The sequence below is a fragment of the Colletes gigas genome, unplaced genomic scaffold, assembly GCF_013123115.1.
Source record: "Colletes gigas isolate AHSC1104 unplaced genomic scaffold, ASM1312311v1 Colletes_gigas_Sc00007, whole genome shotgun sequence".
Lineage (NCBI taxonomy): Eukaryota > Metazoa > Arthropoda > Insecta > Hymenoptera > Colletidae > Colletes > Colletes gigas.
Window position 1 is genome coordinate 8747312 of NW_025106636.1, and position 20827 is coordinate 8768138.

Genomic DNA, 20827 nt, shown 5'->3' on the forward strand with positions numbered 1-20827 from the left:
GACTTAAGTTCAGTCTCGGGTCGAAAGTCATCTACCACCAACGACGACGTAATTACAATTTTCCGAGACGAAGATATTCGGAAACATTCCACGATCACCGAAAACAGAGCCACCATGGTCCCAGTCCACTAAAGGGTCCATCCGTAGCTAGCCACGGAGGATAAAAAAAGGAGTCCCCCGCCCCATATTCAAATTCCCGCAGTGGACCAGTCTCGAGGACGTTCCTCCAAGATCCTGGAACCCCCAACGCGAGCCTCTATCAACCTACCCCATCCCACTGTCCGTCGGAGGGGGTCCCGGGGTCGTTGTATACCTGGCCGCGACTAGTTAAGGGCCTGCCGCCGCCGCAGCTGAAACTTTGAACAGTTAAAACAAAGCCCTCGGGGCTCGCTGGGTCGCGGGGGAGGGGTCGAGCGGAGGCAAGCGTTGTCCGGAGGTGAGCTCATCTAAATCACAAATCTCAGCCTCCATCAGCACACCTCCAGCGATAGAGTCCACGGTTAATAACCGTGCCGGCGTCGGTGAGCGCCTCCCCCAGCCTCGTCGACGTGTTGGTGAGCGTCCTCGACTCGTATTCCCGGCATCGACACGCTCACGGACACTCGGTGCCGGCGTGTGGGTGCCGTGGACCCCCCGCGACATGGCGCCAGGGTGCTCCGCCTTCCGAAGTCCCCTTCTGCCAGGCCGTGGAACAACGTCGTGCGACCACCTCGAATCTTGCCCACTACGTCGATAGGAATTTGATGGAGAGTCCGGGAGTTCGGCCGATTACGAGGATTCGTGATTAGATTTTCATCGGCAGATTGGAAAATTACATCGTTTTGGAAGCTCTGGAACCTGGAGCAGCGGTCACGGAAAAATTAAACAGCATTCATCGACGAGATTTTCGTCCTGTTCCATTGTCTATTGCTTTGGCTATAGTAGTTTACCCAGCCATTACTACTGCAATATTTCATCCACAGCTTTTAGAGTAGGTTTATCCCCGTGAAATAGGCTTGCTATGCGTATCCTTCGACAAACGTCGAACTGATTCCGACTCGATCGTCCAATCGCAAGAAACGGCAGTGATTACCGCACTGTTAGGTGCCCGCAGCCTGTTGTGATGTCTCAGGAACGAGCCCTTCGAAACGCTTGCAGCACCGGATCTACGCTCGCTCCTTGGTCGTTCCACGTGCGCTTGCAAATTCGTTGCGGGTACTTATGACTGCATTATGCCCGGGATCGGCCGAGCAACAGGAATTACCGCGGCCGTTATCAAGCGCCGCGGTGATCCGGCTCGTTCCCGACGGAAGTTGCCTTATCATCATGCATAATTGCGAGAGGAGGCGCGCCAGCGAGCTTTCAGATTTCTTTCGTGGAATTCTAGCCTATGCAGAGAAACTAAGTGGTCTCTAAAAAGCCACGATTGAGAGTTACTGTCCGTGGGGCCACCATGGAGATTCTTGAGAACGTTGCTAATTAGAGTTTATACCAAAATATTTCCCATCGCCTTGATAGAAACTCCCCTACAGTCCCTTTGCACCTAACATACTACTGTTCAGAATGTATGGCCTAACTCTGCATTAAAGCGGACCCTGTTTGACCAGATCTTCTAAAACAGATTCAATCTCGTGTCACAGAATTCACTTAACGTTATTCTTTCAATCTCAACACCCCGCGACGTTCACAGGGCTGTCTAAAACCCCCGTGACCATCCTATCCCAAGTCCCCTTAAGTGACATGCCCGACCCACTGGGGGAATGTCTCAACGGAAGCATAACAGGCCCCGAAAAAAAGGAAGGCAGCGATAAATCAGGAGAAAAGAATATCTCCGGACACGATGGATCCTCATCCAATAGACCCTACTTTGAACTGACCGTTATGACACTGCGTGAAAAACGCGGCTAATCCGTGCTTTACGAGCGGCTGAGACGCGTGAAATCTCTGCTCCATTAATACGCGCCGTGGACCGAGGTCATCCATCATTCCCAGCCGGCGCCCATAGATCGACCTACGTTCGAAAGTCTGAGGAACAGGCGTGGAGAAAGGAGGACGGACGGCGAGCGCAGGAAGAGGACGAGACGTGGCAAAAGGAGAAAGAAAGAGCGACATCTTTGTTTGGCGAAGCTCGGGGTGGTCCGGGTCTGGGGTGCTCGAGGGGGCGACCCCGTAGATGAGGGGTTTCGGAGGTTAAACAAACATGTGATTACCGACTGCCTACAGCTGGCTACATTATATCTGCCTACCAAGGTAACCATCTATCCCTCCTTTTCTCTTGGATCCATCATCTCCTGTTGCCCTTGCTGGCTCGCTCGCGCTCGAAAGGAGAGAGAAAAATCGACGAGGCAACAAACCATAGCCCTCGGGCCACGTAGCACGCCATCATCCTCGCTGGGAGAGGATGCGGCCGCGGGAGCAGGACGGAGACAGGGTTTCTGGTTTTTCGAGTAGCCAGGCGCGCCGATTGGGCCACCTTCGACCCGTGGCTGATTTGTTGTCCGAAGGTTCGGGGCCTGCTGATGGCTTTCGGGCTCTCATTGTGTTCCTGTCGATGCTCCAGGCTTCCGGGTTGCGGTCTAGTTGGAGATTGATTCATTGTGTCCTGGGTGGAAATTGATTCGTCGTAGGTAGCCCCGTCGGGCGTCTTGGGGCAGAGCTTTTGTCGAGGGAACAATGGTTGGGGCGATCTGTTTATCCAATCTATTCTCCATTAGACACGAGTTTAAAGTTTTGAGATCTTCGGCAGGTAACTCAGAGGGGTTCTGATGAACTTCCTGACAGCTCAATGTTAAGCAACATTAAGATTAACACTTATCGTTCCCTGAAAGGATCGTCGCCATAAGCTGTCGATCGGCAAAATCCGGGTTCGAGTCGGTCGAAAGCAGCGGTTGGGCAGCAACGCGACGCGAAAACGAGTCTCTCGTGGCAACCGGGTGCTCTCAGTGAATCCTCGAGCGCGTCTAACCCAGACTTGGCACTTCTTCTTGCCGTTTCTTGCGCGAGGCTCTGGGAGTGGCTGGGAGCCGAGCAACAGCCGCTTAATTACGCGGATTCCTCGCACAATCGTGGCTGGGAAAGGTGTGCGACGAGGCCGCCTCTTTGACGCGCGCCTCGCTCTTCCGGAAAGCTCCCTCTGACCAAGCTTTTCCGCAGCCCCCTCGCCACCCGCTACCCCCCTTTCCTCTTCGTCGCTCTTGAGGTACAGCGCGCGGTTTTCCGTGACGCGCGTCTGAAACGCGGTGAATGGCGAGTTGGCCGCGATTCCCGCTAAAAGCTGGCGAAAACTGACGTCACTGGCTGGCTCTTTCGCGGTCGGGCTGGTAAATCGGCTAGAGGGTTGAATGTGCCGGCGCGTCGCCAACCCTGTGTCTCGATTCGACCGAGTGATACTTTCTGAAATTTCGACGCGCTTCCTCGAGACTTCGTCTTCGTTACCTGAATGGGGGAAGTTTGCCCTTTCTTTCGAGGATACTTTAGGCAAGTTTACAAGCCTCCTTTTGTGGATCGTTTTCGAGGATTCTTTGTCGCTCGCTGGTAGAGGGGGACTAACGAACGTAAGATGGCAGTCTTTTATTTTAAAGGGTTGCGAGCTCGCCAACTGTCCAGGCGGTTCCCGAAAATTATTTATGAGAAGTGTAAATTCTTTTGCAAGATCATCGTGAGAGACACCTCCGCAAGACGGAGTCGTTGAACTCAATGGGATTAATGGAGATATCTTTATATTTCTATCAAAGAGTTTAAAGACGCGTATTGAAGTTCAGTCGGTGGTGAAGTTTTGTTTGACTCGAGGTAAACTTTCGTTTCAAATAAAAGAAACCTTTGTTCTTTGCAAGAGAACGAGTTTCCTTTCTATCTTAACTCGAGACAGAATTTCACAAGACTATTCGGATTACAAATGTTGCCTGTTTTGAAATTAGCGCCAATAAGGTCTCGCAAACTCGATAACGAAATTGAACAAAAATCTCTAGTGGCGAAGAACCGATCGGGTCGGCCATTTTGAAAAGCAAACTGAAACGGCAAGATGCACTCGTGAGGCAGAAAAATAAAATTATAGCAATGGTACAGACGAATCTAAACGTTTCGGTTTAGAAATAGGCATGGATAAAGTGTCCCTGGAGTGACCTAACCTAAAAGTAAACAAAATCGCAGCCAAACAACCGAATTAGCCGCATGAAAGTTGACAATGGGAGGGAATCACCGTGTCTAGCAGTGGTCGGACTGATGGATCTGGTCGGCCATATTGAAAAATGAGTTGAAATGATAAAATGCAATCTCGCGGCAGAAGAAGGGGGGCGGTTAATGGGTCCGCTTCGTCGGGACGGCTTCCTGCTTAACGCCGAGCCACTCGGCCACGTCCGCTCGTTCCCCAATTCGCTCTTTCCTTTCTCTCTCTCTCGATCAGCCCGCCAATCATAATTTCTATCAGAGCCACCTCCGGGTGACGATAGCCGACAATCACGAGATTGCCCGGACGCCTTTTGTCTCCGCTGCTCTCGTCACTCGGCCAATCTTGCCACGCGTTCCAGCGACCGCTTCCACTTCGTTGTTCTCCTTCATTGACGAGCTGGGCTCGAGGATTTCGCTCAGATTGGTGCACCCGACGCCCCCAACGCAAATTCTGTAGGATCGACATCTTTAACCATCGATTTGAGATACCACAACCTGGTTTCTTTTGAAATTTATATTACTTTTCCAATATTTATCTCGTCTAAAATAAGCAGACTGCCTAGATTTCTGGGTTATGGTCACATAAACTCTTTAGAGACTATTTATTTTGTTTCGATCGAGTCATTTTGCCCTCTTCTTTTTACTCATTAATATTATAATGATGTTGTAGTATTATTAACGAATTTAATTTTCAGTATTTACTTACAATTTTAACACTTACCTCCGCGTTGGGATGTCTGAATTAGTAGATGTACGCCTCCGTGGCGAGCATCCTTGGAGAGGTTAAAGAGCCTTCCGCGCGTGGCGCCACCGCCTGAGCTTAATCGATGTTTACTAATATTGCAGTTCGACTTTCAGTATCGACGCAACCAAGTATCAAATATTCATATAAACTAACTTCCATCTAGAATGTTTGAATGACGGAATGGTGCACGTAGATCTAGGGGCATTTAATGATAAATACATGACTGTCAAGAAGGTGTATAAGAAGAAAAGTAAGCAGTCAAAGTCAAAGTAAATATCAATATGCCGAAGAAATTACTTGACTAAAGACTTGAATCTGCCTCGCAGTGAACTTTAAGCAAACTTTAACACGTAACGTACGAAACACAAGACACGTTTTCCTCGAGGAAAATAAGTTTATAGCCCGATTTGTATCGCTTGGTTATGTTTACATGATCTCGTCGCATTATTGCTAGCGTCTATAGAATATTGCTATTTATAGAATGTGTCGTTTGTCGAAGGAGGAAGAAGCAAATACTGCTGTTCATAGCGTGTGCATCGCGGAGAGGGGTTATTCTACTTATAAACGTCCACTGTGAAGTTATTTCGGGAGAAAGAAATGAACCGGAAATCGATGCCCGTGTAATTGCTTCTTGCACAGCGGACGATCTCCCATTGAATAAACGAAACCCTCGAGAAACGTGACAAAATAGTCTCGATATATCGATTTATTCTCCAAAATGGCGTTCCCGTTGCGGACACCAAAAGATTCGGTGGATCAACAAACTCATAAATCCTGACTTTTTGCAAAATGGACCAACAAAAGATTGCCCGCTGTTCGTTCAGCCTGGGACGCGTGTGCCCTGTATTTCTTGCCCCGTCGTTCACCGCTCCACCCTTTTCGGCCACCTACGCCATCACGGTCCGCGCACAAGCGGCGCCTTTTGAGCAAATTGAAAACATCTCTGGATTCGGCTAATTACCGAAACATAATGAGGCCCCTTCTGTCTTTCTCTTTTCCCGTGCGATATAGACGTCTGGCCCGGGGATTTCAACGGGCCCCGTGTGGCGCCACCCGACTACGCGGAACTCGGCAATTCGTGGATTTCCGGCTCCGCGAATCCCGGCTTCTGAAGATTCCACGCATCTGCTGCACTCTGCCACCGGGAACTTGTAATTGCCACGCATCGAATGAGCGTCAGTAGCGATTAGGAGTCTTTTTGGAAACGATAATAATCTGAACAGATCAAGGCGTAATACTTTGGAAAATCAGGACATTTGATCCAATCGGTTGAACGTCATTTCGCTTTCGTGTCGTAAAAAAGTCCCTAGATAACTGACCACTTGACGTATCAAAAGTTCCCGGTCGCTGTTGCAACAACATAGTTGCTGAAACCGTGATCTAAAAATCGGAATTGTTTCTACGAATCCTCCAACGATTAGCCTTCGAGACTTTCGAAGAAATCCTGGCGTCGACCGTTCGGAAAGGGATTTTCTTCAGATCCTTCGAATTCCGCGCGTAACCTTCATTCCGTGCTCACGGCTACCGTCGTCGGCCATTAGTCGATGCAATAATGGAACGAGGATTTTTTTTTACTTCAATCGCAACGACTACTGTTTTCACTTACGCATCGGGCTCCTGATCTTTGTGGGTATCTGCTAGCGATGGAAGGAAGCGCAAATGCATGTTCAAAATCTTAAATCGCGAAAATTCTAAAAGAAATACGATCTGTTGTTAAAAACATGGACTTGGATCACATTTCGAGCAAGTAATCTTCACGATACGAATGAAAACCTAATCTAGATCATTAACAATTTTATATAGATGCTTCTAAGCCAGGAGGACCACTTAATTAACAACTTTCCCTCTTTATATAATCATAGTACACTCAATTCAACTCAGATTTACCAAATCAATCTTTACGATAGAAATGGAAACCTAACTTAGACCACCTACCAAGGTATCTATCCCAATCAGTATTTACGATACGAGTGAAAACCTAACCTAGACCACCCACCAAGGTATCTATTTCAAGCAGTCTTTACGATTCGGCTGAAAACCTAACCTATACCCCATACGCCTATTACGATATCTATCCCAAGCAGTCTTTACGATACGATCGAAAACCTAACCTCGGATCATAGGCGATTTTACTCTAACAATTCAAATAACAAAAATTACAGTGGGTTGTATAATCATCGTCCAGGTTAGGTTCGTTCTAACCCGGATCTCCGAAAGCATCCAGTTCGAGCAGTCTTGGCGATTCGGATGAAAACTTAATCTAGATCATCGACTGTTTCAGTGGAAGGATCAATGTTTCCAAGTCTTAAGGGTCGTTTAAATACTAAAAATCTCGTTCGTTGTATAATCGACGGCGTCGTTGGCGGCGCAGCTGTTCCGAATTAGGGGCGCCTATAAAAAGGCCGGTTCTCGATGAGAGCGGCGCATCCATGGGCGCCGGGCGTCGAGCGGCTTTAAGAATCTTATCACCTCGGCAGAGGGTGATAATTAGATTTCGCGAACTGCCGTCGATTCGTCGAAACCCGGCCGTTTGAAGTCCCGCGGCACGACGAACCACCATGAGGTTCATTAAGCAGCGCGACTTTTCAATTAATGATCCGCAGACCTCGATGTTGGTATTTTAGGAATACGGGAGTGTGAGCCGGACATTAGGGATGGGATTAAGAGGATCGCGAGCGGCAGCGAACGCTGATAGGCCGTGTTTCGATCTTACACTGGCCGGTTCAAGAAACGACAGCATTAACCATGGAAAGAGCCCAAGCTTAATGAAGTGCATTCGAATCGAAAACGCAGTAAACTTCCATCCCTGTCGGACGCGACGCTACTGACAATGCTGACTCTAACTTATTTAGCCTATTAGCATCGGGTCGCTAGAAATTTAGCGATATCGCTAGGGAATTTCGACGGTTACGCGAGCAGTGCACCCAACCGTTGCGCGCCAGTCATCCGTGATATCTGGACATGAGGTTATGACGTACCATTACGTCAAGTGATGCAATTGGGTTAATGTCATCGATTGTAACATCATGACATGTGACAATTACGGATGCACCAATGTCAATCGGTAACAATTGCAGCTCGCGAACGCTTAGGATCACGTTCCTCATCCCCTATTCATGATATCCCAAAGCACGATCAAGACTAGATGTTTCGAGGGTATTGACTTCCTTTATGGAGTTTCCTGGGTACCCAAAAGTTCATATGTCTACATGTATGAGCCGGACATCGAGTATCTAAAAAAAAGAGTCCCACTACTTCTAGCAAGTACCCGGGAGCTGATAGTTTGAAACGGACGTCTCCCTCCGCTGATAGTCCTGTTTGCTCACCCCTTTTCCCGAACACCCTCAGCCGTTTCCTGGAGGATCGTGGGGACACGAATTCGTCGATCGGACATCATAGAGACCGCCGCGCAAACTCCATTAACGGACGCTTGAACGACAGTCGGTGGAAAGGCGACTCCTTGCTGTTTGTCGTTTGAATGTTTTAGGACCTCCGCACGACCGACTCACTTACTGCCTCCGTGGGAGACGGCAGTGTTTGCACGAAGCGTCTCCGTTCCTACCGGGGCCCGGGCCTCTCGCGCTTCCTGGGACCCGCGGACACCTTTTGTGCCACTCCGCGGACGCCTCTGCAAATACGTTTAATTACACACGCCGGTTTCCTGGCCCGTGTCCTCCTCCACGGACTCCCTACCGTCTACGGTAACCCAAAGTAGACGGAACCCGAATTCGAATTCGAGGTTGAACTTTGTCATTCTACTGGGTGACTGTCGGTTTTGGGCGCAGGATTTCGCTTCGAGTGATTGGGGACATCGGTAATCGTACTTCGTCCGAGGACGCGAGACACTCGGTGTAAACAAAACCACGCGACTGCGACGCAATTTCATTGGTTAGCTACACCTATACGTCATTCTAGTGAAAAGTGTGTCGTAAATTCCCTATACAGAGTGATTCGGCCACCCCTAGGAAAAATTTTAATGGAAGATTCTAGAGGCCACGATATGACGAAAATCAAGAATACCAATTTGTTGATGGAGGCTTCGTTAAGAAGTTATTAACGTTTAAAGTTCCGCCAGTACTGAATTTTTTTCTAAAAAATGCGCAGCATTTCGGGGGTAGGTCTATTCACCAGAAATGATTGTAATTGCCCCCCGCAACCGAAAATCATTTTTCCAGAACGATTTGAAATTTTTTTTTCATCGAAAAATTTCACACATTCTCGAATTTTTTTCTCGAAAGTGAGTAAGATTTCTGGGGTATGTCTATTCACGAAAAATTATTGAAATTGATCTTGGCAACCAAAACTAATTTTTTTAGAATGATTGGAAGTTTTTTAATTTAATTTTTTAATAACTTTTTAACGAAGCCTCAGTCAAGAAATTGATATTCCTCAGCCTCTAGAATCTCCCATTAAAATTTCTCTCAGGGGTGGCCCAACACCCTGTATAACATGAGATATTAGAGAAGTGTTCTAATTTACAATTCAACTATAAGCAAACTGATAGAAACTATTATGTACACCTAGAATGTGCATAATATATGTTTTAAAAAACATTTTCAATATTATACAGACAATAGTCACGTTGCAGAGTCATCTTTGGTATAACATATGCTAGGTTATTTGAAGATTATGGTGATTTTCCTTAGTAAATGTTGCCCATACGATTATTCTGACAGACCAATTAGAACGTAATAAATGATACTAGTAATTATTGTATTTTTGAGTCGATTTTTTCGTCTCGAAGGACTGGCCTAGGGACGTCAACTGCCAAGCGTCGAGACGCACGCATCTTCGCATCGAGTTATTGAGACAGATTGTAATAGAGCGTTCTGAACTTTGAGGTTATCCGTGCGTCGCCCAGAGGTCACGGATACCATGGAACGATAAATCCATGCTACGAAATACGAAGTATGCCGTGGTGGGGCGAAAAAACGCCGTGAAGACGTGTCGACGGGCTCTCGAGGCACGGGGACACTTAATGCACGCGTCAGTTCTCGATATTTGCCCCTCCTATTTATCTTCTTTACGAGCGGCGGCTATCCATATTTACGATTTTTCGGACGATCCTTCTGGAAACCCGTGGCCCACTCGAAACGGACGCCTTGTAACTCTCTGTCAACGCTTTAATTGTTAACGAGCTTGCCTCGGCTTTTTCTTCGCTTGTCGGCACTATGCCCTCCTTTTTTTTTCATCTTTTTCTTTGAAAGAGATAAGTGAAGAAAGCTATGGCAGTTTTTGCATTTAAATGCGGAAGCACTGTTTGTTCTTCATTCTTTTTTTTTTTTAAGTGTGTCTTCTCTTTGTCGAAGAGTGATAGGAATTAAATATTATTAATGGGGAGCTTGTAAATAAAGCTAGGTTATTTTTATGGGTTGAGGTTAGCTGTTCCTGTATGAATTTTATTCCTCAACCAATTAACTGTTTTTAAATCATCCTGCAGACATTACCAAACAAACCTGAGGTAAAAATCAATGCGTCAGGATCGCTGGTCAGCAACCACCAGGCCGCAGAGAAAACATTTCCCTCGGGGGTTCATTTGTATTCCAAAAAACGGTGGTCGATTACCGGTCACAGGGGGCTGTTGGGGTGGTGGGAGGTGGACAAAGCGGACTTGGGAACGAAGAGGGTGGTTCCGAGTCGTTCGTGGCATTGAGGTCTTCCCGTTCCATCCCCTGTTTTCCGTTTTTTTCCCCGCTCGTTTCTTTCAGCTTGTCCTTTCCTTTTTTTTTTTACGTTTGACCCCGTCACCCCGTGAAAATCACAGGGTTGCGGCATCTCGAGCGGAAGCCACCGCCGCCAAGGGTGTCACCGCCGCGGCGGCAAAGTTAAAAAGTAGAAGGAAGAAAGGTCCGATAATTGGTTTCAATCAGCACCATTGTTGGTCACCGGGATCTTTCGACCGGGTTCAGGACGGGGGTAGTGGTGGCCACTGTTTCGAGAGGAAACTGGCCGGGAAATTGTTATGGAGATTGAGCGCCGATTAGGGTAGCTCCGTTTGGAGAGTAATGCGGCCCTGTTGGCGTTTTCCACGGTGGATCGTCCGTGGAAATTGGATCGTGGTTCCATCGAGGCGAACCGGGCAAGTTAACAAATAAAAATTTGACATTCGTTAACGTTTAGTTTGTAAATTAAAATCATCTAAGTCGACGTTCGGGCAACGAATCTAAAATTTGTGCTCACTCGTGAATTTTTATCGATTTCATGAAACGATTTTCTTATTAATTTCATAAAACAGTGAGAACAAAATGGAGTATCGTTGCGTAATTCGGATCGACGGAGAAGTGCGCAAATCATTTATCTTGTTTGTTGCCGCCGCTGATAAAGAATTTTTTACGACACTCTCGGTTTTATAGCGTTATTTGCTTCTGTATCAAGCAAATTTGTAATTGATTAGCTAATGAGGAAAGTTTAAAAAGTGTCGATTCACCGAGCGCACAATACGAAGTGCACTCAGATAAAACTCGATGCTCTTTTAATGTTACTCGAGTACTAATTGTCCAAAGAAAGTTGATTACATTATTTGCGTCGTAATTCCTCCAATCGCGCATCTGTTTTTCAATCGACACGATGTCGCAGGGTTTTATTTCGCAAACTCGTATCTCTGCAGCACTGTTACGTCGAATTGATGTTTTATTAATTTAAATTAACCGCGCTACGGTTCGTACAATTCGTATTCCAACCTCAAACATTTCAACTTTTATAATATCAATTATATCCATTTAAGATCTCGTTAAGTACATTCCAATAATGCAAATTACAAGTTCAGATTTCCCACGTTCGATATAAAATCTGAAAATTTCCCATTCCCCGACCTCGAGCACGTATTCAGCCGTATGTAAACACATCGAACTTTATGAAACAGTCCTTTCGAGCGTTCACGGAGGCTAGAATATCGTAAATATCACCAACCATCGAACGGAAAAATGTTATCCGTCCCCCCTGCGCGCGACCATCGATGTCTCAAACGCAACCCCAGTAAAATATTCCAGAACAGTTTCGCACAGAGAAAATTCCGGTTCCCTCGGTGTATCGCTGGCAATTTCACACTTACCCCCGTCCGTCCCCCTCCCCCCCTCCCCCTACGACTCCCTACGGTATTTTCCATCTTTGCGAGCGTATTTCAACGACGCGGAGACCGCGCGCTGCCATCAAAGAGTATTTTTTTCCTCCTTCACTCCCCCGCGTTCTGAGCCGACAGTTCTTTGTGAGCGGCCGGCTGATTTCCGTTTAACGTTTTCCTTCGTTGGATTTTTTTCTCCTCGTTCCAACTAGTGGAAATCGAGCGACAACGCGGCGATCCGCGACGATCCTCCAAGGGGGGGTTAGGGGGGTGGTTCTTTTTTTTTCTCAAAAGATGTCGCGGGGATGTTCGACGATCGGTGTTTCCCCGCTTCTCGGTTGCTTCGGAAATTGCTTTCTTTAGCTCGTGTTCCCCTCTTCTAGTTCCTTCTGTCGTGAATCGTTGGTAACGCTGACAAGGGAGAACGTTAAACCCTTTCGGCGTTACGCGTGTAACGATATTTTAAGAAAATTATTTTATTCCCGGCTAATCGAGCTTCGAACAAGTCACGCTAGGGAACAACAGAAGGTACAACAGTTTTACCAACTTCATAGTTACTAGTACAACAATGGCCCAATCTGAGAAATACAACAGGAAATGAATGAGTAGGAGGCGTGGTTTAAAACCTAACTTCTACTGTTTTAGTTGACGGGGGTTTTATATTTCTCCTTTCGTTCATCGTGAAAAACTTACCAAAGTATAGTTTGCTGGATCAATTTGAATTTACCGTAAAGGAATTATGAAATCACGACCATCCTCATTATTATTAATTTCCTCAATTAATTGGCTAATTTACTTATTTACCAATCATGGTCTACGTCCAGCGCAGACGAATCGAGTTAAGTAAACAGCTCGTGAACTCAACCTCTCGTCAAAATAAAAATAATCGGAAGCTTTGTTTAAATGAATTACTTTGTCGGTAGTGTTCTAATTTTGTTATCAATATTTTCATTATTGTAAAGTGGAAATAGGTGTACGTTATTTGATACAAAAAAACACGAGACAATATGCATCCTATTGACTACTGACATATTATCATTCCAAATTAATACTTGTTCGATTTACGAAAAGGATTTAAAAATCTCTAGGCTAGGCTTCTAAAGAACTTTCAACAAATTATTTAAAAGAAAAGTATTAAAACGTGCTGCTAACGGATGCAGAACCATTTCAAAAGAGCTTCTATGCGAACGATGTGTTCCCCGAATAATTTAAAAATCCCGCCACCGGACATCGATGGCGATTAGGCAACGCGGACCAGTCCCGAAGTTAACGATGGAATTGCGCAGAAATACCGGGCGAATCCGAGTTGAATGGGTCCACTGTGCGCGAGTAGATAAGCGTTATCAGCTTAACGTGGTTCTTTGATCATTGAATGAAAGTAAATAGGTACTATCGTCGTCCGTTAACTCGACACCGGCCTGGTAATTTACGATTAAATGGGGCATCGATATTCTGCCGAGGTGGACACTGATCGTGGGCGTATTACGCTTTAAAATATTCCATCTGGTCGGACGGCCTATATATACAGTTGACGTACACAACCTGCGATTGACCCGATCGACAGCTTTCCTTGATAAGCTTTGTTCTACGGAGCCTATTCGATCGTTTTACTTATTTAACGCCAATGGCGGATCTAGGGTGAGAAGTCTGCAGACTGTTTATAGTGGAAGTAAAATGCCTTGCTAGAATCGTTATTACCATCAAGGGTGTATGCACCTTCTTGAATCATTTAAATTATAACTAAAAAATACTCCTAAATAAATTTCTCAATGGCAGAACGTGAAACATTTGTGCTCCGGACAATTCTTAATTTCAAGGGGTTCTTTCCAAATCAAAATTCTTGCATCCAGGAGTCTCGATTTTCCAAAAACTCATTCTCCAAGTTCACTTCCCAGAAATTGCTATGGATCCAATATTTATCTTCTCAATTTGAAGGCGCACCAATACATTCGGTATCTCTCAGGAATAAAAAAGAGAAACACCAATGTACTATGGGGCGTATTCTGCTCCCTGCAACCCTCGACACCTTTATCGAGCTCCCATCGCGTTTTATCGGCAACCATCCTGGGGAAGGGCCATCAGAAATTAGGCCGAAGGAAGGAAGGCGAAGAACATCGTTGGAAGCAGTTTCTCCCGGTCGTTCGGGCATCGACTCGCGTTCCCATTGGTCGGCTGGCTCACGTGCGAGTCGGCCATAATGCCGTGAACCGGATGATGGAAAAGCCACCCTCGATTCGGGCCAATTAGCTTCCGGCCGAGTAAGTGGCAGAGAAACCCCGGAGGATCCATTTCTTTCCCTCTCCTCTTCGTCTTCTTCTTCTTCTTCTTCCTCGTGGTCGTTCTTCGCCAAATCCACGGACTCTGCGATTCTGGCCGCGAAACGAGCAACGATCCTGCAGACGTGGCTAAATTAATGTCACTGGTGAAATTGATGAAATTTTCAGTTAAGATGGGCCACCTCGTTGGATCAAATTGCAGGAATAGAAACTTCAATCGCTTGATTTTATTTGAAATGATAGTGGTCTTGTAGTTGGAGAGACGTGTACCTAAACTTGGCAACTAAATATGGTTGAAAGTACTTACTCTAATCACTTACCGTACTGTTGGTAATAGTTATAGAATTAACCTGCCCATTGTTTCCTAAACTGTTAGCGCGCGAAATTCAAACTCTCGAAAGTTACTTCGTAGGTCAATATTTTCGTAATAATTCCCGTGAGGCCTTTTGAAATTATCCCTATACGATAAACTAACGGAAAATACGTAATCGCGATAATTAATTCTGAAAAATGTTAATATAGTTAAGAAAATATATAACCAAGATTAATAATCACGCATAATATTTTGTCTAGACTAAAGGCAAGCATACAGGATATTAATTAGATTATTGCAAAGTATGTTTGTGGCACGATAAACTATTTTACCGAAAAAATGTAATATTCATCGCGTGATCGTATTGATTCGACCATTTCTGTAATTTGTTCCGGGAAGAACCGCGACGAGACGCAACTGCGCTCCCACGCGCTGCTTCCCCGAACTTAGATCCGATCCGGGGATTAATTGGATTCCGGGGAATCGGTTGGCCAGCTAGTGTCAAAGTTTGTTAGAGTCGATAAACGACCGCATCCGAGTAGTTGTCATGTTTCTATTCAGCAGAGATTGGCGCGAGATTCGCGTGGGAGTGACGGGACCTGTGATTTTTGACTCCGTCGATGTAGAATTCTTTATGTCAAACTATAAACTTTTACTTTATAGTCTGTAAATTTTTACCTTTCATTGTTTAACTCTCTTAAATCTTATATAGTGTAATATTATTTACGTGATATTTGAAGTAAATAATTTTATAATAGACAGTATACATACTAGGTTATTCTAGAGATTGATTTTGTAACTAGGATTCTAGAATATTAATTAAAAAAAAAAATATATAATTAACAGATAGTCCCTTTCTTGTATCAATTTGAAAGGACATAACTTCTCCCAGTTTTTAGAGTCACCATATTCACACGTATCATTCGTACTTGTGAAAGTATTTTAATCATTTATACGTATATAGATAAGAATCTATCGTAAATAGCTTAACAATACAAACAGTACACGCGAAGTTTAAAAATTCACGTTTGACTGATAAATAATTAGAAATAAAAGTTACGGGCGATAATAGTGAGCTTGATATCTTAACTCTCTAATAGGGATTAGTTAAGTAAACGAGTAAAAAATGGAGGGTAGAAGAATGCGAAAGAAAAATCGTCGGAATAACTCGCAGAAGCTCGGCTAGGGCGAAAGTTCAGCGAGCAGAGGTTCGGTTTCCTTCGACGCGAAGATCAGAGGTGGGCCAGTCGCAATCGAGTCCAGAACACGTCCCCCAGCGCTGGTCCTCCGCCCAGGGGTAGAAAAATCCACCCCTTTTTCAGCCGGTCGATACCAGGACGACCACCTCCTTCCTTCTCCTCTTCCGCGTTCCATCCCCGTCGCCAGTGTGCCTCGCCTTTTCTTTCTCGCACCCCCGACATACGGAGGACCCTCTGCTTGCTTGCTTGCTTTCGCTCCTCTGCCGCTTCCTGCCGAGATGGCGCCACTGTTCCCGCCACCCTTTCGCCCTGCCCAACCATCGCGACCGACGCGTACAACCTTACGTCTCTCGTTCTTCTGGCGACTCCTTCTTTCTCATTTTTTTCGTCTTAGCTTCTTTAGGGTTGTTGCTTTCGGCGAGAAAAGAGGTAGCATTTTCCTAGAGGAAGTTTGTGCTTGTTAATCCCTTCAAGGTGCTGATTAATAAAAAGAGATCTTTCTTGAACAAATTTAACTGATACACGCGTGGAACGTTGCTCGATTAAATTAACTTGCGGTGTCATGGTGGGTTAAAAATTCTTCCACATTTTTGATATCTTGACAAACGGAGTTTTGTGGTTTGTTGCATCCAGACGTTCGGAACAGAATTGGATTTAAAATATTCGATTACTTGGAATACTCAATTGGAATACTCTAGTCTAGACTAGTCAGTAATCGGGTACTCAAATACTTGACTACCGATCAAATGGTAAAGTATTCGAATCATATTCTCCGAATACTCAAACGACCGGAGTGCTGGAATACTCGAATACAGAAATATTCAAAGAATAATCCCCCGAAGCATCGGTCCAGAGACGTCCGCCGTCCAAGTCGACGAAACCAGGCTTAAAGGAATTCCATGGTGCTCGGAATTCCACCGTGCACGCGCACATCGCGTCTCGAGGTTCGTTCTAACCGAGTTGTTTGGCCAACTGATCGTACAGAAGGGCAAACAAGTCTCTCGGACGCGAAGGGGTTTGCTGGGCTCCAGGTCGACGTCATCGACGACTCCTTTTCCGCGCGGAAACTCGCGCGGCGAAAGAAGCCAGCCGGCGAACAAACGGGAGACAAAGAAGAGCCCTCTCCCACCTCTGCCCCCTCCCTCCTCCGCTCCTCTTCCCACCAGCAGGCCGCCACCTCGAGGCGGCCCTTTTCACTTTGAGGGTTAAGAAGTTAGCTGATGGTTCGAGGATTACTTAGACTCCGTACATAAGGCAACTGTGCGCGGTTAGTTTGCGGTGCACACAGGCTCTGAAACCAGCGGAGTGCTTCCTTCTTTCCCTCTTTTTACGTTTCGTTCTCCCTTTCGTTTTTTCTCGCGAGCTGCCGGCTTCTTTCGTCGGTTTCGCTTTAATAAGGGCTGTTCCGCGTTTCGTACCGCCGTTTCTCGCGGTCCTTTCTTAGCTACCGTGAACTTGACTCGCCGAGGATTCGATCGCGCGAAAGAACCTCGAACTTTGTGCATTTGAATTTTCCGCGCTTTTCACGGTGCTCATCGGTTCGGGGCCCGGCGCTCCGGTTCCAACGGAATTGGGCGGTCAAATTCCTCTGGTATAAAGTCTTCTTTGGGAATGTATACCAAGGAAATCGATGCGAGTTTAGACTTTGCTTTTTACATAATGTTTATTTGTAGGTTAGGGAGTACCGCGAGTACGATACACGAAGTATTCGAACATCGAGTACAGAAAAATTCGACGGGCAGTCGGCAGCGGTAGTCCAAAGAATTCCGCCGCTGTTGCCGTGGAAAGCAAAAGGAACGGAATCCGTGAGGCTGACCGACAAACTTGAAAGCCCCAATCCCGAGTCGTTGGTTCGGTATCTCCCGTGCTCATTTCATCCTCCACGGTTCCATTCTCAGGCGACTCGGTTGAAGAGACGCGCGTCGGAACGCCGGCCGATCGCCGGGAAACGAGGTAGAAGCGTGTGCAGCTTCGTGATTCGAAGTAGGTGGGCCCCAGGTAGCCAGGACAGATAACACCCGGAGATTACCGCGGACAGAGTCATTAGCAGCGTCGGCTTCTGTGTCGGCCAGGATATTCTCTCACTTTCCTCGACTCCCCTCCCTCTCCTCGCCATCACCCTCCCCTCCCCCGTGATCCCAACCCGGTTATCTGGCCGGTCAATTCACGCGGCACGATACGTAGGTAGGTACGTTGCCGGAGTCGTTTCGGTGCCAGCCTCTCCCGATTTCCGCCGACTTCTTCGAGTTCCATATGCCTGACTTTACATCATCTGATTAACGAACGGTATCGCGAAGTTATGGCCGTGTTTCGAAGGTTTGAATGGCTTTGAGGTTAGGAAGGCTCTGGCGAATGTGAGTTCGTTTTGATTGCCCATTTTTGGTTGTTTGCGATTGGGTTACGAAGCGGAGTAGCTTGTAGAATCCTTGCTGGGCCATTTAAGTGCCTATGCACACGATTCATCCTTGTAAATCCCCATATTCTGATCATACTAGAGATGAGCAAATTACGCAACAGTTCAATTACGTAACTGTCGAGCGTAGGTCATCTCCCCTCTCCAGACTGATTGTCAGAAAGGATATACAAGTACACTTTCTGGACATCTCAATTAATCTTCCAACACCTGATCACCTGCCATTAGAATCTATGCTCTACCTCTCTCAGAAGAGTTGTCATTCTTCCAAAACACCAAGCTGAACTTATCTGATATGTCAATCCTAGACCCTTCTACCTCCTTTCAGTACCTGTCATCAGGCTCCACCATGGAATCACCATCTATTTTATCAAAATTCTGTGATGAAGGGTTTAAAGGGTACTCGATCTCCGTCAGAAAAATTTCTGTTCCCCCTCCCCCCAGAAGATTGTCAATCCTCCTCGATATCCATTTCTACCGCCCATCATCAGAATTCAAAGACGCACATTTGTCGCGGTCGAGCGGGCAGCGATTAGGCTCCAGAGAAATACTAATTGCTACGATCGGCGTTCGCACATATTTTCCACGGCGCCGGAGGCGTGTCGAGGCCGAAGGTCCAGGAGAAAGGAGATAGCGCGCGCGCAGACAGAGAGGCATTCGGCTTTGATAGGCTAATGACAAACGCCTAGATTGGCCGGCTTATCAGTCGAGCAGCGCTAATTATTTCCCCTTTGTGCGAAGCCGCGCATAATGGCGACCGCCGCGGGTCCAACAGCTTCTCCCGTATGATCGCGATTTCCACGTACGACCGCCGGCTGCGTTTGTCTGCGTTTTATTTATTGCCAGATCGAGAGGGATCCACCAGGGGCGCGGATTGGACACCGTTTCTCTCTTTGCTCGTCGTTATCGCGGCTGCTTGCGGTCCGGACCTTTGCCCTCTTTCTCCGTCTGCCTCTTGTTCTCCCAGATCTCTGCCGGAACGTGTTTTCGAGGACTTTGGTTTCCCTGGATGCCCCTGCAATCTTTTGTTTCCACAGAAACTAGCCGAGTCACGTCATTTTTCCTCCTACTTTGTTCTAGCCTTCTCTTGTATCGAACCTATAGGTCATACAGATCTTAATTTAGGCGGTACTTGCGAACAGAAAATTGTAGATGATAGTCTAATCCTTTCTCTGACGTTGTCCTTTGAGGTAATTGGATGCTCGACAATGACTTATCGCTACACCTATACCTTATAGGAGTACCTACTCGGATGTGAAAGATTTACAGGGATTTAAGTTCAAGCTACTGACAACAATTACTCAGTATATTTCATCTCCAGCAGTAACATTAATGAAATCTGCACTCTGAGTGCTGATAGTAATTCTTCACCAGATCCTCCTTATGATGGTACCTTCTAGGTTTATCCGCCTATCCTTCTATTGTCAGACATATTAAGCAGTATAATTAGTAATTAGATGCTTGGCAATGACGTATCGGCACACCTATAAGGTACTCCAGTCTGGGGAAGCTTGACGGGCCACTAAAGTCTAGCTGCTGACACTAATTGCTCGGTATATTTCACTTGGAACGGCTTCTTACTTCCAGTAGCAACTCTGAAAATGACACAACAGTTTGAGGAACCGAAAGTTCATCCGTCAAACGGAGAAATTATTTGCAGATTGTCTGCCATGAGCCAGTGACTTGGGCTCCCCCATTACGAAAATTCCGCCGCGTAATTACCGTAATTCCACGGCGGAACGTAGATTTATCGAGTAGCCAGCAAAGGCGCATCCATTCCTCGATGGAATGTCCCGTGCAATCTTGCGAGTTGCTACTGCACCGGTGCATTTGCATCGCGCGGAAGATGCAGCCAGACTAAAGCGACTAAAAGCGAATCAATCGTTTTATTTGCCTCGAGCCGCTCTCAAAGTGTTCGCCATTAAAAACGGAGATTGCGCCCACCTACACTGGCGTTGCTCCGCAGAAAGAATTTCGCGTATCCTCTTCAACTAATAAGCCTCCTCGCATTTGAATCCACTCTGATGGAAATTTTTTTCGGGAAAGTCGCGTTCGAGTCGTGAAACTGAACATTTTCGATAACTTCGAAACTGGAGGAACCGGTGATTCCCCAATTTTGCGAGTACAGCCTTAAAATTAGAGAAAGCTCGACCTCAGAATTCTAAAAACGGACGGGTCTTCAATTGTCGCGAAGATAACCTCAAGATTGGAGGGACGAGTGATTCCCCGATTTCGCGAAGGCGACTTAAATATCAGCGAGACGGGTAATTCCACAATTGTCGCGAAGATAACCTCAAAATTGGAGAGACGAGTGATTTCCTAAGATAACCGCAAATCGTCATCGTCGCGGGGAGATATTAAAAGCGAAAAAGAAAGACGAAGTTTGGTAAGAGTTTACTGTTCGAACCGCATGATGCAACTCGAGCAACGATGATACCGGCTTGCGAAATAATTGCCTCGATCTATGGTGCGCTTTCGGGGCGCCACGGGAACGATAAACTCTTGACTAGAATTCGTATCTCTTCTGCCTTGCTTCTCTTCTCGTGGTCTTTTTCGTCAAGCTTCGCTTGTTAACAGCGGCCCATAATGCATAATACATTAGCTGACCGCTAGATATTTTTCTGCCCTATGTTGGCGACACTTTATGCAGCTTTTATTCGCATAGGAATCAATTG

General features: G+C 46.2%; 1 protein-coding gene across 2 annotated transcripts in view; it reads left to right on the forward strand.

The window, feature by feature from the left end:
- LOC122396036 (optomotor-blind protein) overlaps positions 1-20827 on the forward strand; it is a 106019-nt gene that overhangs the window by 75022 nt on the left and 10170 nt on the right. The window lies entirely within an intron of this gene.